Source organism: Macaca fascicularis, chromosome 12, assembly GCF_037993035.2.
Source record: "Macaca fascicularis isolate 582-1 chromosome 12, T2T-MFA8v1.1".
Lineage (NCBI taxonomy): Eukaryota > Metazoa > Chordata > Mammalia > Primates > Cercopithecidae > Macaca > Macaca fascicularis.
In genome coordinates this window covers 124,491,800-124,517,863 of record NC_088386.1, presented here as the reverse complement: position 1 = coordinate 124,517,863, position 26,064 = coordinate 124,491,800, and the positions used below count along the sequence as shown (strand labels likewise).

Below are 26,064 nucleotides of genomic sequence, written 5' to 3'. Positions count from 1 at the left end.
ACCTGGGAACAGTTTCTTCTTTAGGTGAACTCTAGGGTTTTTATTACATATGGAAATCCCCATGAACACAGAAAAAGAAAAAAAAAACAAAGCCCAAGATGGATCTGGTTTACAATCCTAGTACAAAGGAACATTCGTGTTCTCTTCTGTTGAGTTGGTGAATCAGTCAAATAAGCAGATGCTAAGGTACACACATTTAAGGAAATATGTACGGGCAAATGTTCCAAGGAAAAGAACATGCAAGAGATTATTATATAGCAATGTATAGCATTATTTATGTAGATAAAAGCAAATTGAGGGGCGAATAAACTTAAAAGAACCAAACACCTGCAGAAGAGAGGGGCCGGGGGCAGGGCCTCCATTCCTTAGGTACAGCTCGCCTTACGCTTAACATCAATTGTTTCTCCTTTCAAACCTCTCTAACAGATCTAAACTAGAATGTTGATGAAAAATTACAAGACCTTTAAACCACATTCTTACTTAAAAGGATCATCCAAATTTTATTTTTTAAAAGCCAGAATAGTATCTCATTTCATGTCTGCATTGTGTGTAATTTCACAGCACCCAGTTTCACAAGATGCCATTTATTAAGGGCAGTTAGAATAGAATTCTCAGACTGTAGCCATTTCAAACAAACTATTACAGCAGGGAGTTTTATAGTGAAAAGTGGTTTGTTTTCTGTCATTTTCTTGGCGCAATGGATATCTTTTAAAGAATTACTATATCCTCCCTTTCTTATATTCATTTTCTGTACTGTAATTATAGATATATGTATAACGATTGTCAAATACTGGTTAAACATATGGAGGTCATATTTACTGAAACCCAATATGTTCCAGAATCTGTGTTTTACTGAATCATCTCATGTCATCTTTTTAATGACCTTGTGACTAGGTCATACATCACTCACGCTGACAGATGAGAAATAGGGACTGAGGGGGATGAAGCAACTTTCCCTGAAGTTCCAATGCTTTTAAGAGTCAAGGTCTTTCCGTCTCCAAAAGCCCTGTTTTTTCCCTTGGTTTGTGATATTCATTTTGGCTCCTGCTGTAATGTACACCGAAACCTCAGGCTGCTGAGCTAATATTGGTGGTTTTAAGAAGAAAATCTGGTGCCTTTACCTGTTAGACAAGTCACCTAGAATCCTGTTGTTTAAGGTGTTTTATTTTGTGCTTTCCGTCTACTAAAGCATACATGATGATATTCACATAGGTGGTGTTCATGGATTTTCATATTACACTCTGAGGAACAAACAAGATGAATGTGTGTTATGGAAAAGAAGTCATTGCTGTCTCTATTAGTTTCTCTTTGAATTTCTTCTCAGCTTGCTGTCTCTCAATGCACTGTGGCTGCCATTCCTAGTGTTTTGTTAATCTGCATGTCTTCAGCATCTTTTGTAATTTTCTCCTTTTATTCTTGATATGGATCATTTGTGCCTTCTCATTTTTTTTTCTTACTTGACCATTGTTTCTAGAGAGTTACCAGTTATATGGTCTTTAAAAATTTGCTTTTATCTTTGTTCACCCTGTGTAATATATGCCGGTTTTCCATTTTATTAATATAGTGTCTATTTTTTTCTTTGGGCTTATTTTACTCTTCTTTTTTAAGTGTCTCAACACAGATTTCCAGCCTTTCTTCTTGCTCTGTCTACTGCTTTAGCTGCTTCCCACACATTTTGATATATTATATTTCCAATTTTTTTCTGATTTTCTTTGTGACTGCTTTGGCCCCTGGCCTGAATTTTTTTCTAAGCATATAGGGATTTTTTTAGTTTGTTTCTTATTTCTAGTAATTTAGTGAAATAAGAAGACATATGCTCTATTATTTTAGTTATTTAAAAATTTTGACACTTATCCTTAAGGCCTAGCATATGGTTAATTTTTGTAAATGTTCCAGAAGTGCTTGGGGGAAAAAAAGTATATTATGTACTTATAACATGCAGTGTTTTATAGTCCAGTATGTTCATTTGGTTACATTTGTTAATTGTATTATTAAAATCTTATAAATTCTTACTATTAACTTTGTCTGTTTCTTCTATCCATTACTGATAACTTAAGTTATGATTTCCTCCTATGATTTGGGTTTGCTTATTTCTCCTTTTGGCTTTGTCATTTTTATAGTTCTTATATTTAAGGTCACGTTAATAACTATGTACAGATTTAGAATGTTTATTCTTCTTCATAAATTTTATTATTATCATAAAGTAATCTTAATCATCTGAATAATAATTCATCTGTCCTTTAGATCTTTTGGTCTGAGGTAGGAAAATCACCTCCCTAATACCCAGTATTACTTGTATGATATCTTCTCCTGACATTTAATTTTAAAATTTTCCACAGGTTTTAGGTGTGTCTTTTATAAACTGCATACAGACATTTTCCCCTCTCACTCAGCATGAAAATCCATGCCTTTTAATTAGACCAGTTCCATTCCTCTCAATATAATTATTGTTCTTCTTGAGTTTCAAATCAACCCTCGCATTTCCTGCATTTTATTGTTCATACCTGGTTTTATCCTTTTAATCATTATACTAGAAATTGTAACATTCTTAATTAACTTGTCAAAACTATTGTTTTCTGCACCTTTTGACCCTCTGTCTGAAATAATTTTGTTTCTGCCTGAAATATATCCTTTGTAATTTATTTTAATAACAACAGAACAGCTCTATTAGGTGTGGTTCATATTTGATGATAATTTTTCATAAGTTTTTGTTCATTTGAAAGCTTCCTTATTTTGTCTTATTTTTTAAAAAAAAACTTTACTGCGTATATAACCATACATCATAAATTCTCTTTCTCACCACTTTAAAGCCACAGTGTCATTGTAGTTACTGAGAAGGTAGCTAACAGTTCTGCTGTTGTTCCTTGTAATGTGTCTTTTCTCTCCAGCTACTTTTAAAATTGCTTTCTTTATGTTTGATTTTCTGCAGTTTTACTATAATGTGTGAATTTTTAATTTATCTTGCTTGAAATCTGCTAGTTTCCTTGCATTGTGAATTGGTCACTTCTAACAGTTGTGAAAATTCTCACCCATTATTTCTTCAACTATTGCCTCTGACTCATTCTTTTTCTCCTTCCTTGCTAGATTTCTGATTTAAAATATGGTAGACCTTTTCTTTCTATCCTCTGTCTTTTAACTTCACTTTATTTATTTACTTATTTATTTTCTTTTTTAATTCTTTATGCTGCACTCTGGATAATGTCCAGTTCATTAACTTTCTCTGCAGCTGTCTCTAATTTGTTGCTAATTGCATGAATGGAGGGTTTTTAAAAAATATATTAATGATGGAAATGTTTAAACATACACAAAAGGAGAAAGGAAAAGAATCATAAAATGATCCTGATATGGTTGTAATTCACATACAATCATTATTTATATATGGCCACTATTGTTTTACTTATAGACTCCTATCCCCTTATTATGCATTGACTTTTAAATTTCAGCTATTTTTTTATTCCTGGATAGTCTGTTTCTTCTTCAAATCTATTCTGTCATCTTTTATGGCTTCATATTTTTTACTAATATTGTCAAGTTTATCAATTTTATTTTTTAAGCACAGTAAGCATAGTTTTTATAATCTATTGTGTATTCCAATATATGATGTATTATACTTCTATTATTTGTACTTCTATTTTTTGTTCATTTATTATTTCTGCTTATTATGTCATATGGTACCTATTTGTGCTGGCAAGTTAACTTAGAAAAAAAAAAACAAAAAAACGAGCTTGATATTTTAAGATTTAGGGTAAGGGTACATTCTTCCAAAGAGGATTTTCATTTGTTATTGCCAGGCTCTAGGGCACAACTAGTTAGGGACCACCTTAAGTAGAACTCTATGCTGAGGTTCCTTGGACCACCAAGGAAGCACAAGCCTGCATTGCTCATGGTCTGGAACAGCTCTATTAGGTATGGTTCACATTTATTTTGAGAGATTAGCACTTTCAGATTCCAGTTTATTTGGGGATTAAGTCTTTTACTAGACTTTCTATGTTAGGTGTGCTCTGGGCTTTGATTTGGTTCTTTTGCTCACTCCATAAGGCTATCAAAGTAAAATGTTAAGTTTACCAAAACTGTCACATTCTCTCAGGGCAGAAGTTGCTGCTCTGCTAGTTACCTCCCTGTTTTCCTCTTGATAATTTGTCCTAGTAATTCCTCACTTTCATATTTATGAAATTTAAAATATATATATTTTTTATCCTTTATGTATAGTATTTTTCAGCCGGAGGTTTGGCTAGAATACCTAATTGACCATAATCAAATTCAGAAAAGGGAAATACTATTTCAGGTACTTACATAAAGGTCAACCAATTCTAACCCAAAAGCCATCCAAGTCATTTTTCTTTTTTTTCTCCTGTCTCATCTACTCTCACTCCCCAAATTACAATGTGTAATTCTAGTTTTTTAAATACTGTAATATAACATATTTTAAAATACTGTAAGATATTTATGTTTTTAAATACTGTAATATAACATATTTAAAAAGATTTAAAAAGTGTTCATTCATGTTATTTGGATTTTTTTCTCATAAAAGAAAAAAGAAAAATGTATTTTTATAAGACAGTTTTATGGTAAGAATTTTCTTTGACTTAGGTTATTTCTTGATGGAAAGCAGCAAAGTATTCAGAATGTGATGAAATATAAGTATTCAAAAAGTATTCAGCAGTATGATTATTGATATACTTATTTCACAGTCATTGTTATATGGAACAGTTATTGCTATATTTATTTCAAAATAAAATTATTGAGTATCAATCCACATTTCCAGTAGGCATAGTACATTTTAAACTGACATTATTTAAACAATGCTTTCAGTGTCAAACTTTCTTTTAGTTTCAAATTGTAATTAATAATTAAAATTCTTTTTCAGTTCATTTTTCCTGGAACTGTTCTTATGCACACAACAGAAAGGAGAGAGTGTTGGGATTTGTTTAGTGTCTAATATGATCAATAGGTTTTATTTTGTGTCCTGACTATGATGAATTGCCTGAGGAGTCCTCTTTAAAATAATTTGTATGTTCGTGTGTAAATAATTATATAATATATTGACAAACAACTTCTAGCTACAAGAGAAGGGAAATAACCTGTGTGTTATTTTCACTATCCAGGGTCTACTATATGCCAGAAAGACTGTTAGGTGCCTAACACATTAGTCCTTGGATCACACCTGCAGGTGGATACCTCCCTCACCAATCTCTGTCACACAAGTTATTTTTGCTCATGTCACACAACTGGTAAGTGATAAAATGAAATTTTATCCATTCCACACCAAAGAATGTCTCAGTTAGGGTTTGCATTCAACTGCAAGGGAGAGCCCAATTAATTTGTGAATTAAAAGATTCAGGGACATTCTTTTTCTCATATAACAGTAAATTCAGTGGTAGGAGCACAGGTTAAGAGCGGAACCCTCTTTACTTCTTTTCACTTTCTCTCACAGATCCATGGAAACTATTGAAGACCCTAACATCACATCCTCATTCTAGACAGGAAGGAAGATGGCACTTCTATACTTGTGCTTGTGTATCAATTATTGTACAGAACTGAATTATGTGGCCATACCCAGCTGAAAAAAACTCTAAGAAGGATAGTTTTTAGCTTTCCAGCCTCATGAGTTGAGAAGCAGAATCCAGAAGGGGGTTAGAGAGTGGGTATGTGTGTGTGCCAACCCACATTAAATGTCATAAGGGCTGTATCTTTTTCCCATTAAATCAAGCTACCTTAGGGATAATGCTAAATATCATAATTTAATCAAAGAACTTTCTACAGTAAAAATCAATAAAATAGCATTTTACAGCACTTCAGTGTTTACAAAATACAACAATCCATTGAGATATTTATCACCAACCCCACTGAAAGTTGAATCAGGTCTTTATTTTAAATCTCATGCTAATTATACTTCAACAAACCAGCTCCCCAGTATTTATTTATAATCCTCTCATTTAGACGAAAAGACATTTGGGGCTTATAAAAAAACTCTGAGAGATATTTTATTACCTTTTCACTCATTATGTAATTAAAACTATGATTATGAACTTTATTAGCTTTTATCCCCTTTTTCACTGTCGCTTTTACATTTTGGCTCAAAGAAAATTGAAAATAAATCAAGAAAAACACACCAAATAATAAATTGATATACTGTGATGATTAATTAGAAGAAATAAGCATTAATATGATTCTAATAAACAAAATTATTACTAATGAAATTTAAGTTGATTATTTAAAAACTAAAACTTCATACATTGATTTACTTATTTAACAAATATTTACTGAGTACTTAATTTGTCCAGTTACTAAATATTGGTATGAAATGGTCATCATTAGCTTTTTTTTTTTTAATGACATTTCACTCTTGTTGTTCAGGCTGGAGTGCAATGGTATGATCTTGGCTTACTGCAACCTCAGCCTCCCTGGTTCAAGCGATTCTCCTGTCTTGGCATCCTGAGTAACTAGGATTACAGGTACGTGCCACCACACTCAGCTAATTTTTGTATTTTTAGTAGAGATGGGGTTTCACCATGTTGGTCAGGCTGGTCTTGAACTCTTGACCTCAGATGATCCACCTGCCTCGGCCTCCCAAAGTATTGGCATTACAGGCGTGAGCCATCACACCAGGCCAGTAGCTCTTAATTGCATCAAATCACTTAGAGGTATGACAAATTTATCCACTTATTTTTTAAATTCAGGCAAACATTCTTTTTTTTTTTTTTTCAATTTTCTAATATCATGTGACAAACCAAAATAATAATAGATCACTGCTGTTGCAAGTCCCTGTGGACCAGTCCATCGGGAAATATGCACCTGACCCCCTACTTCAGGAGCTGCGTATGTGACTGTGTATGCTTCCTGACAGCAACCCATTCATTCATTTTCTCTCCAATTTTCACTTCTGCCTTCTGGGCATTTAGCTCCACTGTCTGATGGTCATGTTTGAAAAGTCTATTATATTTTTTAAAACTCACTTTTGATAAACTATAAAGAAACTTATTAGAAGTATGTAAAACATGTTTAATCTTAGATATATTTAATTACTCTTAATTGGTTACACATACACTAACAATTATTTAAAGTTCAGAAATGATTTTAGGTTTTAGTTAAAATAAGTATCTAGTCTCTTGTGCAGTATTTCCTGTAACGATGATGGTCATAATGTCTTTGCAGCATTCTCGCCATGTGGTGAACTACCCTTCAAATATACAAAGCAAAATCTAACTGTCAAAATATAGTAAGTAAGGTAAATCATTATATTTTATTAAATTACTAACTTCATGGATAATTTATCACAAATCTAATTCAACTCAAAAAGCATTTGTTGAGCTTTTATATTTTTCAGGTGCTAACCACTGTCTAAGCTCTATATGGGGCACTTAGCCCCATCGTGAGGGATGCAGAGAGCAGTGACTTATGCCTGGAAGAAATAATGACTAAGATGGGTATCGCAGGATGAGTAGGAGTGTCTTCCGGGAAGAAGGAGCAGCATGATCAATGGCATGAAAACTTGAGTTTACGTGATGTGTACAAGAAACTGGAACTCAACCCCATTTTATAATGAGAGTCAGTAGAGGATGATAATTAAGTGTATAGACTCTGGAATCAGACTGTTTAGATTTCCATAGCAGGCCTAATACTTACTGGCTTGGTAACCCTGAAGTTAAATCTTCCCATGTTAAAAAATGGGAATACTAGCATTATCCACCTATAATGGTTAGCATTTTTAAAGAAACAGAAGCAAGAGAATGTGAATATAGAGAGATTTATTTAAAGGAATTGGCTCATGCGATTACGAAGGCTGAGTCCAAATTCTGTAGGATGGGCCAGTAGTCTAAGGATTAAGGGAAGAGCTGATGTTGGAATTCAAGACCAAAGGCCATCTGTTTTACTCAAAATCCATCAATTTAAATGTTAATCTCATCCAAGGAAGCACACTCACAGAAATTACCCCGAATCATATTTGGCACCATGGCTCAGCTAATTTGACACATAAAATTGACCATTGCACCATCTCAAAATGTTCTAAACATTAAACAACGTAATATATGCAAACAATTTAGAATAGTGCCTAATATACTGTAAGCCCTCAATAAGTCTAAGTTGTTTTATCTGGAATGTAAAGAGTGTTTGCAGTAATAGATGAGACTAGAGAGGGATCCTGGGTTCACACCATTTAAAAACAGTATGCCATGCTATAGAACTTTTGTTTGTAACTTATAGGAAACCATGAATTCTGTGGTCATACTTGTACTTTAAATAGATTACTCTGACAATAGTTTGTAAGGTAGAATTGCAGAAGTACGAACCTAAAGACAACATATGTCAGATAGAACATCAGTATCATATTCTACCTTCCTTCTTGCTGCCAAGCCTCAAAAGCCTAAATGATATTTCCTAGACTCTCCTGAGGTAGCGTTCTGGATGCACAAGCCGCACCACTAATTAGGTGCATCAAGTGGCCATGTGACCTAAGATGCTTATTATGGGATGATTGTTATCTGATTCTTCAAGCTGTCAATTTTGGTGTGTTCATAAGTCCTCCATTATCAAGTAGAAAAGCTAAAATAAATTAGTGGGCTCCAGTAGGTTCTGGAGGAATAAACAAGTTGCATGAGCCAATGACTCTCAGTATTGACTCTGGATATATTGCCACTTCTTACTCCACCCACTGAGGAATTTACAGGACTGTAGACTGAGGAAGAAAAAAATTAAACCCTGAAAAACATATGATTTAACAAAATATCCTATTCCATCTGGAAATGGAATCCTAAAACAATATTGTCAGACTTAGGGGTGGCCCTAAAGGTCAGTGGAGAAAATAATCCTCGCATTGAGGAAACCTACAAGAAGTTCATTTTGTTTTCCTTTTATTTCTGGGAAAGAAAAATATCTAGATATGTAGATCTATACCAATGAATTAGAAGCTGATGGCTTGGCAAGATGGTTGGATGTTTGGAAGAAACAAGGTTACCAACAGCAAAGTCTGGGAAAGTGGCATGTAAGTAGGCTTCTCAGAATGACAGCAGAGTGAAAGCAATTTGTGTTGTTAGAATTTTTGTCTCTAATGTACACTCTGAAGATACTTAGGACTCAGTACTCAGAATAGGTGCACCACTCTCTGGATGTCAGTGAGCTTCTTTCACCAGTCACGCCAGTGTTTTCTTAGCGGGACATACTGGCAGGTGTGGTGATGCCATGTGAGTTCAACTATATGCTTAACCAAGGTTAACAACTGCTGACTTTTCAGTCTCCAATATACAGACCAATATTGAGCCCCTAAAAAGGTGTGATATTCCAGGGCAACAACCATTCACCTGACAGAAAATTTATTACATGGAAACCTTTTCCCTCTTTAGGCCAAACAATTATTTTCACATAGATTGGCCTCTATCTATTCCTATAATGCTCTGTTCAAAACCATCATTTGAAGAGTCACTAAATGCTTATTCACCATCACAATATTCCATGCAATATTACCTCAGACCAAGGAGTTCAAGAAGCAAGAGAGTCATGTCTATGTGACTCACTGATCTTAATATACACGCCATCCTCCAGAAGCAGTTACTCATATAATATGGAGGAATGATCTACTAAGTAGTCAACATCATATGGGAGAAAATGTATCATGAGAGTCAAGCATTGTTGTAAAAGCTGCAGTAAATGTACAAAATGAGCAGCGAATATATGATGTTGTTCCTCCCGTAACCAGAGTATAGAGTTCTAGGAACCAAAAATTAGAAAGGAAAATGATTTTATTCACTTCTACTATAGTAGTTTTTATTTGCTCCCATTATAGTAGTTTGCTAGAGCTGTCATAACAAAGTACCGCAACTGAGTGACTTAAACAGGAGAAATTTGTTGTCTCACAGTTCTGAGAGCTAGAAGTTCAAGATCAAAGTGTCATCAGGGTTGATTCCTTCTGAGACTTCTAAGGAACTAATATGGTTTACCTCTGTGTCCCCACCTAAATCTCACGCTGAATTGTGAGCCCAAGTGTTGGAGGTGGGACCTGGTGGGAGGTGATTGGATCATGGGGGTGGCTTCTAATAGTTTAGCACCATCCCCCCAGTGCTGTCTCATGATTGAGTTCTCACAAGATCTGGCTGTTTAAAAGTGTGTAGTGCTTCCCCTTTCACTCTCTCTCTTCTGCTCCGTGATGGTAAGACATGCTTGCTTCCCCTTCTCCCTTCCATTATGATTGTAAGTTTCCTGTACAGCCTGCAGAACTGTGAGTCAAGTTGATATAGTTTGACTCTGTGTCCCCACTGAAATCTCCCCTTTAACTGTAATAATGCTCATGTGTCTGGGAGGGACCCAGTGGGATTCAATCAAATCATGGAGTTGGGTTTTTCCTGTGCTATTCTTGTGATAGTGAATAAGACTCATAAGATCTTATGGTTGTATAAAGAGGAATCTCCCTGCACATGCTCTCCCTCGCCTGCTGACATGTAAGGTGTGCCTTTGCATCAGCATACACTGGATGTGAGACATGGAGTCAAAGGAGATCATTTTGGAGCTTTAAGTTTTGACTGTCCTGCTAGATTTCAGACTTGCATGAGGACTGCACCCCTTCGTTTTGTCCAATTTCTCCCGTTTGGAATGGATGTATTTACCCAATGCTGGTACCCTCATTGTATTTAGGAATTGGCAAGCTTGCTTTTCATTTTACAGGCTCATAGGCAGAAAGGACTTGCCTTGTCTCAGATAAGACTTTGGACTATGGCCTTTTGAGTTAATGCTGAAATGAGTTAAGACCTTGGGGGACTATTTGGAAGGCATAATTGGTTTTGAAATGTGAGGACATGAGATTTGGGAGGGGCCAGGGTTAGAATGATATTGTTTGGCTGTATTCCCACCCAAATCTCATCTTGAATTTTAGCTTCCAAATACCCATATGTCATGGGAAGACTGTGGTGGGAGGTAATTGAATCATGGGGGTGGGTCTTTCCCATGCTGTTTCGTGATAGCAAATAAGTCTCACAAGATCTGATGGTTCTATAAAGGGGAGTTCCCCTGTACATGCTCTCTTCTCTTCTACCATGTAAGATGTGACTTTGCTCCTCATTCACTTTCTGCCATGATTGTGAGGCCTCCCCAGTCATGTGTAACTGTGAGTCCATTAAATGTCTTTCCTTTATGAATTACCCAGTTTGCGGTATGTCTTTATTAGCAGCATGAGAATGAACTAATACACAACTACACATCTTTTTCTTCATAAATTACACAGTCTCAAATAGTTCTTTATAGAAGTATAAAAACAAACTAATGCAGAAAATTGGTACCAGAGAAGTGGGACATTGCTATGAAGATACCTGAAAATATGGAAGCAACTTTGGAACAGGGTAATGGGCAGAGATTGGAACAGTTTGGAGGGATCAGAAGAAGACAAGAAGATGAGGGAAAGTTTGGAACTTCCTAGAGACTTGTTGAATGGTTATGACCAAAATGTTGATAGTGATATGGACAGTGAAGTCCAGGCTGAGGTTGTCTCTGACGGAGATGAGGAAGTTATTGGGAACTAGAGTAGAGTTCACTCTTGGCTAAAGCAGTATGTTTGCTTTAGCAAAGATACTGGCAGCATTGTGTCCCTGCTCTAGAGATCTGTGGAACTTTGAACTTGAGAGAGTTGATTTAAGGTATCTAGTGGAAGAAATTTCTGACCAGCAAAGTGTTCAAGATGCGGCCTGGCTGCTTCTAAAAGCCTATACTCAAAAGTCATTACTTTGACCTGAAACTAGAACTTATATTTAAAAGGAAGGCAGAGCATAAAAGTTTGGAAAATTTGCAGCCCTTCCACATGATACAAAAGAAAAACCCATTTTCTGGGAAGGAATTTAAGACTGCAGGAATTTGCATAAGTAAAGGAGAGTCAAATACTAATAGCCAAGACAATGGGGAAAATGCCGCCAGGGTATTTCAGAGACCTTTGCAGCAGCCCTTCCCATCTCAGGCCTGAAGGCTTAGAAGGAAAAAATGGTTTCATGGGCTAGGCCCAGGGTTCTGCTGCCCTGTGCAGCCTTGGAACATGATACCCTGCATCCCAGCTGCTCCAACTCCAGCCATGGCTAAGAGGGGCCAAGGTAGAGGTTGGGTCATTGTTTCAGAAGGTCAAACCCCCAAGTCTTGGTGGCTTCCATTTGGTGTTGGGCTTGCAAGTATGCAGAAGGCAAGAATTGAGGTTTGGGATCCTTTGCCTAGCTTTTAGAGGACGTATGGAAACAACAGGATATCCAGGCAGAAGTCTGCTGCAGGGGAAGAGCACTTATGGAGAACCTCTACTAGGGCAGTGAAGAGGGGAAATGTGGGGTTAGATCCTCCATACATAGTTCCCACTGAGGCATGGTCTAGTGGAGCTGTGAGAAGAAGGCCACCATCCTCCAGACCCCAGAATGGTAGAGCCACCAATAGCTTGCACCGTGCACCTGGAAAAGCTGCAGGCATTCGATGCCAGCCCCTGAAAGTAGCCATGGACACTGTACTCCACAGAGGACACTGTACTGCCCAAAGCCCTGGGAGCCCACCCCTTGAATCAGTGTGGCCTGATGTGATACATGGAGTCAAAGGAGATTATTTTGGAGCTTTAAGTTTTAATGACTGCCCTGCTGGGTTTCAGACTTGCCTGCGTAGCCCCTTTGTTTTGGCCAATTTCTCCCATTTGTAATGACAGCATTTACCACGTGCCTGCACTTCCATTGTATCTTAGAATTAACTAACTTGTAATTTATTTTACAGGTTTATAGGCAGAAGGGACTTGCCTTGTCTCAGATGAGAGTTTGGACATGGACTTTTCAGTTAATGCTGAAATGAGTTAAGAGTAGGGGAACTGTTGAAAAGGCATGATTGTGTTTTGAAATTTGAGATGAATGTGAGATTTGGGAGGGACTAAGGGTGGAATGACATGATTTGGTGTTCCCACTTAAATCTCATGTTTAATTGTGATCCTGAATGTTGAAGGTGGGGCCTGGTGGGAGGCATTTGGATCATGGGAGTGGTTTTTAATGGTTTAGCACCATCCCCCTAGTGCTGTCTCATAAGTGAGTTCTCACAAGATCTGGTTGTTTAAAAGTGTGTAGGACTTCCCCTTTCACTCTCTGTCTCTCTTGCTCCATGATGGTAAGACACGCTTGTTTCCCCTTCACCCTTCCAATGTGATTGTAAGTTTCCCGAGATCTCCCAGGCATACTTCCTGTATAGCCTACAGAACTGTGAGTCAATTAAGCCTCTTTTCTTCATAAATTACCCAGTCTCAGGTAGTTCTTTATAGCCATATGGGAATGGACTAATACAGAGAGTAACTCTCTCACTTAGCTTATGGCGATTGGTGGCTAATTTGATATTAGCCTTGAATATAAATATCCTAAATCCTATACTAAAAAGGTACAAAATAGCAAATTGGATTTAAAAAAAAAGCCATCCTCTGTGGTGTTCAAGACACCCATCTCACATGTAATGACACGCACAGACTCAAAGTAAAGGGTTGTAGAAAGATCTATCATGCAAATGGAAATCAAAAAAGAGCAGGGGTCACTATTCTTGTATCATATAAAACAAGTGTTTAAATCAACAATAAAAAGGAGACAAAGAAGGGCATTACATAATGATAAAGCTTTCAACTTAACAAGAGGATTTAACTGTCCTAAATACCTCTATATTGAATATTGGAGCACAAATACTTCTACACCTGGGAAAAAACATAGACAGCCACACAATAATAGCAGGGTACTTCCACAGCCCACTGGCAGCATTAGATAGATCCCTGAGGAAGAAAACTAAAAAAAAAAAAAAATTGAAATTAAATTAGACATTTGACCAATTGGATCTAATAGACATCTATAGAACACTCCATCCAACAACCACAGAGTATTCTTTTCATCTGCACATGGAACATACTCTAAGATTTACCAGATGCTCGGTCATAGGACAAATCTCAATAAATTCAGAAAAATCAAAATCATACTAAGCATATTATTATATGACATTAGAGTAAAAATAGAAATTAATACCAACAGAAACTCTCAAAACCACACGATCACAAGGAAACTAAAAAACTTGCTCCTGAATGACTTTTGAGTAAACAGTAAAAAAGGCAGAAATTTAAAAAAATTATTTGAAACAAATGAAATTAGAAGCACAACATACCAAAATCTCTGAGATGCAGAAAATTCAGTATTTAAGAAGGAAAGTTTATAGCACTAAATGCCTAAATCAAGAAGACAGGAAGATCTCAAATTAGCAACATCACACCTAAAGAAACTAAAAAAAGCAAAACAAATGAATCCCAAAGTAAAAAGGGGAAAAGAAATAACTAAAATTAGAGCAGAACTAATTGATATTAAAGTCAAAAAAAAAAAAAATACAAAAGATCAATAGTATAAAAAGCTTGCCCTTCAACAGGATAAACAAGATGGATGGACTGCTAGCTGGGTTAACAAAGTAAAAAAAATAGAGAAGATCCAAATAAGTACAAAGAGAAGTAAAAAAAGTAACATTACACCCAATCCCACAGAAATACACAAAATCCACAGGGATACCACTATGCACACATATTATAAAAACTAGATGAAATGGATACATTCCTAGAAATACATGATCTCACAAGATTGAATCAGGAAGACATTGAAATCCTGCACAGATGAATAATGAGTTCTGAAATTGAATCAGTAATAAAAATACTACCAATAAAAAAAGCCCAGGACTAGATGGATTCACAACCAAATTTCATCAGATGTGAAAAGAAGACCTGGTACCAACCATACTAAAACTATTCCAAAAAATTAAGGAGGGATTCCTCTCTCACTCATTATACAAAACCAGTATCATCCTGATCTCAAAATCTGGCAAAGCACAATAAAAAAAGAAAACATCAGACCGATATATGTGATGAAAATAGATGAAGAAATCTTTGACAAACTACTAGCACACCAAATCCAGGAGCACATGAAAAAGTTAATACACCATGATCAAGTGGGCTTTATTCCTAGAATGCAAGGTTGGTTCAACATATGCAAATCAATAAATGGGATTCACCACATAAGCAGAATTAAAAACATAAACCATATAATCATCTTAATAGACAGAAAAAGCATTTGATAAAATTGAATATCCCTTTATAATAAAAACCCTCAATAAACTAGGCATTGAAGAAACATACTTCAAAATAATAATACTTCAAATACTTCAAAATAATAAGAGCTGTGACAAACCCACAGCCAACATCATACTGAATGAGCAAAAGCTGAAAGCATTCCCCCAAAGAATTGGAACAAGACAAGATTGTCTAGTCTCACCACTTCTATTCAATACAGAACTAGAAGTCCTAGCCAGGGCAATCAGGCAAGAGAAAGAAATAAAAGGTATCCAAATAGGAAATGAGGAGTCAAATTGTCTCCCTTCACTCATAATATGATTCTATACCTAGAAATCCCTAAAGACTCTGCCAAAAGGCTCCTAGACATGATAAATGATTTCAGTAAAGTTTTCAGATACAAAATCAATGTACAAACATCAGTAGCATTTCTATATACTAATAACATTTAAGCAGAGAGCCAAATAAAAAATACAATCCCATTTACAATAGCCACAAAAAAATTCAAAATACCTAAGAAGACATTTAACCAAGGGGATGAAAGATTTCTACAAGGAGAACTACAAGACAGTGCTGAAAGAAATTATAGATGACACAAACAAATCAAAAACATTCCATGCTCATGGATAGGAAGATTCAATATAGTTAAAATGGCCACACTGCCAAAAGCAATCTACAGGTTCAATACAGTTCCTATCAAATTACCAATGCCATTTATTACAGAATTTGAAAAAAAAAAAAAACTGTTCTAAAATTCATACAGAACCAAAACAGAGCCCGAAGAGTCAAAGCAATCCTAAGGAAAAAGAAAAAAAGCGAGTGGCATCACATTACTAGACTTCAAACTATTCTACAAGGCTACAATAACCAAAACAACATGGTACTGGTACAAAAATATTCACATAGACCAGTGGAACAGAATAAAGAACCCAGAAATAAGGTCACACACCTGCAACTATCTGATCTTCAATAAAGCTGAATAAAAACAAGCAATGGGGAAAGGTCTCCCTATTCAATAAATGGTGCTGGGAAAACTGGCTAACCATATGCAGAAGAATGAAACTGGGCCCCTTCCTCTCAGTATATAAAAAAATTAACCCTAGATGGATCAAAGACTTAAATGTAAGATTTCTAACTATAAAAATCCTAGAAGAAAACCTAGGAAGTACTTTTCTAGGTATTGGTCTAGGCAAGAATTTGTAACTAAGTTCTCAAAAGTAAATCCAACAAAAACCAAAATTGACAATTGGGACCTAAATAAACTAAAGAGCTTCTGCATGCACACACACACACACAAAATCAAACTATGCATCCAACAAAAGACTAATACCCAGAATCTATAAGAAACAAATCAATACTTAACAAATAATCCCATTAAAATGTAGCAAAGGACATGAACAGATACTTCTCCAAAGAAGACATATAAGCACCCAATAAACATATGAAAAATTGCTCAACATTAGTAATCATCAAGAATTGTAAATCATATATCTCATAATCGTCAGAATGGCTAGTATAAAAAGTCAAAAAAGAACAGATGTTGGTGAGGCTGTGGATAAAAAGGAATGCCTATATACTGTTGGTGGAAATGAAAATTAGTTCAGCCCCTGTGAAACTGTTTAGCCCCTCCAATAGTTTGGAGATTTATCAAAAAACTAAAATCAAAGCAACCATTCAACCCAGCAATCCCATTACTGAGTATATACCCCAAAGAAAAGTCATTCTACAAAAAAAGACACTTGCCCTCGTATGTTAATTGCAGCTCTATTCACAATACCAAAGACATAGAATCAAACTAGGTGCCCATCAACGGTAGAGTGAATTGAGAAAATGTGATACATATACAGCATGGAATACTATGCAGCCATGAAAGAATAAAATCGTGTACTTTGCAGCAACATGGATACAGCTGGAGGTCATTATCTTAAGTGAATTAACCCAGAAACAGAAAACCAAATATCTCATGTTCTTACTTATAAGTGGAAGCTAAACATTGGACATAACACAGACATAAAGATGTAAACAATAGACAACGAGGACTTCAAAAGTGGGGAGGGAGGGAAGGAAGGGGGAAAAGGCTGAAAATCTTCCTATTGGGTGCTGTGTTCATTATTTGGGTGACAGAATCAATAAGGCTCAAACCTCAGCACCACGTAATATACCCTTTAAAAAACATGCACATGTACCCTCTGAAACTAAAATATTTTTTTTAAAAAAAAAAGAAATAAAAGCTTGGGTCACTCCAAGAAATTAAACTTTACTAACCCTCTGAGGTGCTGGCTGAAAGTAAATAGTGGAGAAAAGTTATACACGCCTAGTAAGGTTACTATTATTTCCTTGTGAAAATGAGGGCCATAATAGGCACTCATATTTATTTTTGCTGTGTATATACATACACACCAAACTGTCCCTCACCTCTATTATTTACATAGAGCATTATAATGTCCACTGACTTTATTTATGTAGAGCACGATAATGGCCACTGACTTTATAACCTAGTCTATTATGAAGACAGTAAGATGAGATTGTAACTGAACTAAGAGACAAATGAATAGCAATGAAAAAGTACTGATGGAGACGTAGATCTTCCCTTTTGGGATAGAATGGGAATGTTTTGTTTGTTCAGGAGGTGGTTGAATTATGTTAAGTGGGATCATGTGTTTGGCTACTTTTGTTTTTGTTTGGACCTTTAATATTGTGTATGAATTCTGGACAACCTAAGGAGGCATTAGGACTTCCTTTTAGTAGGAGAGGTTAGCAAGATAAAGTCCACATTTCCCAGATTCCCTTGCAGCAAGGGTTCTGAAAGTGAATTGTGCGGGAGATTTGGCTCACTTCCTGTTCTCCTGTCGGCTTTCTCCTGTAAGTGTTTCCTGTTTGCCTTTATTCTTTGGATCTCTATTGAAAGTCTGCAAAAAAAGTCCAGGATCTTCTCCTCCTTGTTAGGTCTAGAGCTCTGACTTGTATCTCCTCATCAACGTGAAAATGCCAGTTTCCTTTTTTGCGTTTTTGGTTTCTAAGCCGTCGTTTTCTGCTTAGTTTCTCTGTCTCTCACTCTGGGTTTTTGCAGTTGAGGGTCTGACAAATTCAAGGGTACTTTTTGTATGGAATACTGGACTTAGTTCTTTTAGTTCTCTGGGACCTTGGACCCTCGCATTCTGGCTGCCTTGTAGCTCTGAGCTCCAATTTGTTTCCTTTCTCCAATAAGATAGCTGTACAGTCTAGGCTGGCTCGTCTCAAATTTTACTTGTAGAAAATGTCTTATGACCGGGAGCAGTGGCTCACACCTGTAATCCCAGCACTTTAGGAGGCCGAGGTGGGCGGACCACAAGGTCAGGAGATCGAGACCATCCTGGCTAACATGATGAAACCCCGTTTCTACTACAAATACCAAAAAATAGCCAGGCGTGGGGGCGGGCGCCTGTAGTCCCAGCTACTCGGGAGGCTGAGGCAGGAGAATGGCGTGAACCTGCGAGGCCGAGCTTGCAGTGAGCCGAGATTGCCCACTGCTTTCCAGCCTGGGCAACAGAGCGAGACTCCGTCTCAAAAAAAAAAAAAAAAAAAAAAAAGTCTTATTTGTCCCTACATAGCACTTCCATAAAATACAGCAAGTATGAATTACTGAAAAGATTTACTGAATAAAAGACATAAAGGACATCAAAATATTCTTGTTTTTAAAATTACTAGATAAAATGCACCCAAAATTACTGTTAAATTATGACAAATATTTCGAAATCTGTCACATACTCTAATTATCTCAATAATATATATTGGTGTAAACAGTTTACAGAGGCCCTCTGCACCACACTTTGGTAGCCTTGTCTTAGGACATTGCCTACTGTTTAGTTGTCTGACACCACAAAGAGAGACTAATAGGAACCTATGGCTCACCTGGATGAATTTCCCCCGCTCTGGGTTTTGTACCCCTAAGTGCTGGCTGCACTTGCTGCTTTCCAATCTTTTCAAACAGCAAGGGTTTTGTTGTTGTTTCTCAATACAGCTTTCAGTTTCTTTCAGTAGGACTATGAGCTGAATATCACCTAGTTGGAGAAAAAATCCCTTTTCATCCTAGTTGGAGAAAAAAAACTCCCTCCCAGTCGTGCTTCCTGTATAGCCTACAGAACTATGAGTCAATTAAACCTACTTTCTTCATAAATTACCCAATCTCATGTAGTTTTTTGTTTGTTTGTTTTTGAGACAGAGTCTCGCTCTGTCGCCCAGGCTGGAGTGCAGTGGCCGGATCTCAGCTCACTGCAAGCTCCGCCTCCCGGGTTTACATCATTCTGCCTCAGCCTCCCGAGTAGCTGGGACTACAGGCGCCCACCACCTCATCCGGCTAGTTTTTTGTATGTTTAGTAGAGTCGGGGTTTCGCTGTGTTAGCCAGGATGGTCTCTATCTCCTGACCTCGTGATCCACCTGTCTCGGCCTCCCAAAGTGCTGGGATTACACGCGTGAGTCGCTGTGCCCGGACTCAGTCTCTTGTAATTCTTTATAGCCATATGAGAATGGACTAATAACTGAGAGAAACTCTCTCACTTAGCTTATGGTGATTGGTGGCTAATTCAATATTAGCCTTTAATATAAATGGCCTAAATCCTATACTTAAAAGTTGTAAAATAGCAAATTGGATTTAAAAAAAGCAAAAGCCATCCTTCTGTGGTGTTCAAGAGTCCCATCTCACATGTAATGACACCCACAGACTCAAAGTAAAGGGTTCTAGAAAGATCTATCACACAAATGGGATACAAAAACTAGGTGAATGAAACACAGAGAATTTTTAGGGTGGTTAAACTATTCTATATGATAGCATAATGATGGATACATGATATTATGCATTTATCAAACCCCACAGAATGTACCACAGAGTAAACCCTAATGTAAACTATGGACTGTCTTTCAGTAGGACTATGAGCTGAATTCCACCTACGCCATCCTAATTGAAGCAAAAAATCCTTTTCAGAGGTTTGGTATTTGTTTTCCTATTTCCTTCACTTACCACACCTAAATGAGGACAATGACCAAGTTTGTTCTATTTAGGGTCAGTAAACTACAACCTACTATTTACATCTTGATTTTGTAAGGAAATTTCTATTGGAAAACGGTCATACCCATTCATTTACTTATTTATGGCTGATTTCTCTACAATGACAGAATTGTGTATGAGAGATTATATGACCTACAAAGCCTGAAATGTTTACTATCTCTACAGAAAATGTTTGCCAATCTCTTCCCTGTATCATTTGCATTTTTCTGTAACTCTTAGAATTTCTGACATTCTGCAATCACACACTATGAAACAAATATTTATTAAAAACTGTGAGGCACTGGGAACTGAGCAATATTCCTGAGATTCAGAGATAAAATGACATCATCTTTTTATAAGTAGTATGGAACAAACTATGTGCAATGATTTCTATTGACTGAGTTTTAAAAGATAATTCTGAATGGAGCATTTATCATCCTGAGTTGGAAACATTACTAGTCCATTATTTGAGGGCATGGTGCCATTATTATGATTTTATTTCTGATACTCTCAGGGATAGATGATATCTAGAGCATACAGTTTGCTCATTTGGTCATTCTTAGTCAAGTCCATGACTTCCTTTTGTCATGGTGGTCTTTTACTCAAAATACATTTATATTTTTTTATTGAAACAAAATATTTCAGGCTGGGCATGGTGGCTCACATCTGTAATCACAACACTTTGGGAGGCTGAGGTGGGTGGATTACCTGAGGTCAGGAGTTCGAGACCAGACTGGCCAACATGGTGAAACCCTGTCTCTACTAAAAATACAAAGAAAAAAAAATTAGCCAGGCATGGTGGCGTGCACTTGTAGTCCCAGCTACTGGGGAGGTTGAGGCAGGAGAATCACATGAACCTGGGAGGCGGAGCTTGCAGTGAGCTGAGATTGCACCACTGCACTCCAGCCTGGGTAACGGAGCATGACTCCATCTCAAAAGAAAAGAAAAAAAGAAAAAAAAAAATTCAAAGACTGCACATTTTTTGTTAAGCATCATGAAAAAGAGCTTTTGTTTCTATCTCACTGTTGAAAGTAGAAGCCATTTTTCCTTTTCAGATGAGATCCAGCACGTTCAGGGTGGTATGGCCATAGACATTGAGTTCTCATACTACTAATAAACATTCAAGTAATAATTAGTTGTGATGAAGCAGAACACTCCCCCTTCTAAAATTGCTTCTCATTTGCATGGCATGTTTGTTCCCTCCATAAACTGTTTTGAATTGAGAGTATATCATCATCGAAATGCTCCATTCTTATTTTTCTTTTTTGAATCATTTATTTTATTCACACTCTTTAAGTAAGATGATGATCTGGATCTTAAACCTGTCTGTAGTCAGATCACAAAATAATAAATGCTCTCTGAAGCACAATAGGACCAATCTGACACTGCATAACCCAAAAAGAGACACCTGAATCGTGTTTCCTCTGGAAGCATTTTATTCTCTGTCATTGTCTACAAAAGCTGCCACCTAATAAATACACACAATGGAAGATTCATGAATCACTGAGGCATGAAAAAAGTGTTTTTGTAGCAGCAGAAATGCAATTAACTGCAGCTTTGGTAACATTCTAGAGTGAAAAAAACTGTAGAGCCATTTCTCAGGCAATGCTAAATATGTATGAAATTCCCAACTTTTTAATCTCACTTTTAAATGATTTCATAGGCTCTTTAAGAGTCTCGCTCTTGATGCCTTTAACATCGGAATGTCTATTCTGCTTGCTTTTCCAGGTAGCATTTTGATGCTTAGCTGATTTACTATTAACAGCAATGTTTTACTAATACTTATTAATATTTGGAGTTTTTTAACAATAGCATATAAGCTATTCAGGAGCTTGTTAGATATTCATAAGCACATTAAATTTTTAACAGATTTTGAAGCTCATGAAGCATGAAAAAATGTCCAACGATGTCTGGGGCATTTCTAAGATGTGATCTTCTGGTGGAATGGGATCAGTGGCTCTGGGAGGGACATGGAGAGTGGTGAGCAGAGAGTAGGGGGCATTGGGGGATGGTGAGAAGTGAGTATGGCTGGTGTTTGCCAAGAGGGTCTTCACTTGCTCTGGCAAAGTTCTCCTAGTTGAATAAAGTGCCCTCTGTTAAGAGAATGCAGAAGATGAACGCTTATTTCTGTGCTGTATTTTACTGTAGCGTGTATTTTCACAGCACTGCTAGGGTACAGGCAATTCCAGAAAGTTTACTCAGGCCCTAGGGCACTTCAGTTCTCTTATAGTTAAGTATATACAGGTCAAAACTCCCATACTTGGTGGATATATTGCCTGAGGGCATCTAAAAACTCTCCGCATGGCCAAGGATAATATCTTAAACAGAGTAGGTCCTAATTAGCATATGTCAAAACCAGAAAGGAGACATTTAGGAAAGCTACAAGACTGGAAGGCAGGCAGGAAAGGTCGCCCTTGTAAGAGTAATGGAAAGTTAGATCCGGATAAAGAATTTTACAAAAGTGTCAATATAACTAATAAAATGACCCTAAAGAATACTTAAAACTATGATTTATTGAGCATTTATACTCTGTGAAGGCACTGTGCTTTTATTTTTATTATTCCATTATTATCCACACTAATCCACTGAGGTGGGTCCCAGCATCAAAGTAACCTTATGAGACTGTTAAAGATAGATTCCAGGGCACAACACCCAGACCTTGGATAATTCAGTAGATGTTGGATGGGACCTACGAGCCTGCATTTTAGCAAATATCCAAAGTGATTCTGATGTGCCACACATTACCTAGACATTAAGTTTCTATTTATATAATCTAAGAAACCATTAACATTTCTGCCAGCCACATCAGTTTTTTCATATTAATCTTACTGTCAGTCAGAACCCTTAGGTTCTTTTTACACTAATTACTTTAAGACAGACACTGTCTTCCTTCAGTTCCATATTTATAGAGTTCAAAATGAGAACTGCAATGAATAATTTTAAATCTATTCTTATTCCATTTCATGTGACGAATGCTGACTTCTAGTCCAGCCTGTTGAGAATGTTTTGGATATTTATTTGGCTATGCCATGAATTGTCATCCTATCTCAAGTTTGAAATCAGCCACACATTTCATAAGTGTGTCCTTTATTTGTAAGAGGGTCAGAAACCACTAAAAGAAAATGACAAAGGGCAGAATGCTGTCAGTTCCCTAGAGGCTTTCTTAAAGTTAGATTGCCAACTTGTTAACTGAAAATCTTCAGCTACGTTTTTTCGCCAACTACAAATTCACCTATCTCAACTTCTCTCCAGTCTTTATTTCTCCAGAGTCAATTAGAAAAATTTCACATTTTATTAAATGCCTTACTGATCAATTTATTATATTTCTATTTTCTTTCTCTTTTGTGCTAGTATAGGAAATTACAATAAAGGGAGTTTGTATTCATCAGAGCATATGTGTGTGTGTGTGTGTGTGTCTAGGGAAAGATTAATTATAAAGTACTGACTCTGAGGATAATAGAGGCCAAGAGTCCCACAGTCTTCCAGCTGGAGACCCTGGAAAGCCAGTGGTATAGTTCAAATCTCGGAGAGCCAGACAGTCAGTACTATAGACTTCTGTTTGGGTCTGAAAGCCTGGGAACCAGAAATGCTGAGGGCAGAAGATCGATATTCTGAATAAGTCGGGCAGAGTTAATGCAACCTTCCTGTACCTTCTTGCTGTCTTCAGACCCTCAACAGAATGGATGATGACCATCTAGTTTGGGCAGAGCCATCTGCTTTACTCATCTATCAATTCCAACACTAGGGTCTTCTGGAACCACCCTCACATCTATACACAGAAACGTTTAACCACCTATCTGGGCACCTTTTGATCAATTTAAGTTGACACGTGAAATTAACTATTTGAAGATTTGTCTGGTGTTTAATTAAATGTACACTTTTTGAGTACCCAACTATGTCTAGGCACTGTCTTTCATTTAATGAACATGCACTAGTCTTCATGGGATCTTGCTTTCTCTCCTAATGGGTCATAAAGCATTCATTCTAGAATTGAGTAAGACAGTGCATATAAGAGGAAACACCATGCTTCCTCTCCATACTGCTTTCCAATCAATGCTGCCTGAGTTTTAGGGACTCCAAAGACTTCGAGATCACTTTGATTAAAAAATGTCATAATAGAAATTTTTGTGGAAGCTCAGATTATGTAGTATAGACAAATTCCTTTTGATCTAAATTAACAGAGGGATCAAATGAAAAGGGACTTTGCATATCAATCATGCTTATTTGTTGATATCTTCTCTACTGTCTTCCACTAGAATTTATTTTATTCCTATTTATGTTTTATAAACTTAACCAATAGCATTTCTTCCCTATTAGGCTGTCAATTTCTTGAGAAAAGAGGACATGTTTTATTCTCTTTTTAAAACTCTAGTACAATGTTTTGCCCAATGTTGGCAAACAACAAAAATTATTTTTGGAGAAATTACTTTCAGCAGACACCTAGAAGGTCATGGAACCGAAAAAAAAAAAAAGAAAAAGAGAGAGAGAGAAAATTGCAAAAGAAAATAATATTGTCGCCCACAATTTTGCCTATGATCCATCTTGGATTCCTTCTACTCATAAAGAAATTGGAGTATATTAGGTCACCAAAACTGACTGGTTTTCAGGCTTTTTCAAAGGTGGCATGGAAACAATGGAATGAAATTCACAAATTAGAATTTGATTCAATGGTGAAATTAATTGCTTGCTCACTTCTGTACCAGGCACTTTGCGTGTATTATCTCATGTTTAATGCTCAAGCATCTTGTGAGGCAATTTTTACCATTACTCCTCTTCTACAAATGAGGAAAGGAAAGCATAGAGAACTTACTACTTTTCCCAGCCTGAGTGGTGGAGCAAGGAAATTCTAGGTACACTGATTCGAAGACTATAAACTCTTACATTTCTTAATCTGTATATTATATTGCACCTAGGATAGAAGAGTATTTCATATTAACCACCTTTAATACAACATCACAGTGAATTTATGCTTTACCCCATGTAGCTGCTGAACCTTTGGCTCAGCCTGCTTTAGGCTCCTGTGTGCTGCCTGCGCATGGAATGCAGAATTGAGATCCTTTCACTATGCAGAAAACTTTCAAGCCTGTTACAGTAAAACAATTATATTCACAAAGAGAAAAACTGTGTTGCAGTTTACAATCAATCAGTCCTGCAAAGTCATTATCCTAGTAATTGGATTATTATAATTGTGTGTGAAAAAGAACTACCTGAGATACCTTTGATGAAAATGACAACAAAATTTATATCCAAATGGGTAATTTGGGTATAATTTAACTCAATGTGTGGTAGCAAAAAAAAAAAAAAAAAACCTTCTTCTGGATATACATGTTGAATATTAATTAATATGTTTTTAAAGCAAGTTTTGAGAAGTCTAATCCATGCTATCATGCCTAAACAGAATGTAGCTTTTTACTTTACCAAAACAGCCCGTTTATGAAGAAGGGCAGTAGGGACATGGGTGTAGCCTGACTGGATTTTTCATACAGTTAGACAAGGCTCATATTTCAACATGAAAGTTTGGTTTGAGATAGCTACGTCAAAGAAATTAATTTGCTCATTAATAAATATCAGTTAACCTTGGGGAACACTATGGTGTTATCTTGGATCCATGATATAAGTATAGGTTTCTAATATTTAAAAAGTGTAAAGTTTTCATCATTGTCATAAAGGTTAAAGAGAAATATGCTATTTGCTTGTATCTTTTTATTTGAATTCCAAATTGTATTTAATTAAACAAGGAAATCATTGCTTAGATCTCTTAGTTATTATTTAAACATTTTCTGTTTTAATTTTAACAAGGTAAATTTCTATGGTTGATAGGTTGATAATTATATTTTATAATTTATAGATACTTTTAATATGACATATACCCCGTTAATAGGTACTATATGAAGAAAGCATAGAGTCCCATTATCATTATATGCCAATATTATCATTACAGCAATAAACAGAGATAGAAACTGCTACTTG

The 26,064-nt window shown here is 36.4% G+C and overlaps 1 long non-coding RNA gene across 1 annotated transcript in view; it reads left to right on the top strand.

Annotated features, from left to right (window-relative positions):
* Positions 1 to 1,012: 1,012 nt before the first annotated feature.
* LOC135966457 (uncharacterized) overlaps positions 1,013 to 26,064 on the top strand; it is a 125,216-nt gene continuing 100,164 nt past the window's right edge. The window contains exon 1 of the long non-coding RNA XR_010579777.1: positions 1,013 to 1,157. This is a non-coding gene — a long non-coding RNA (uncharacterized lncRNA). The remainder of the gene's footprint in view (positions 1,158 to 26,064) is intronic.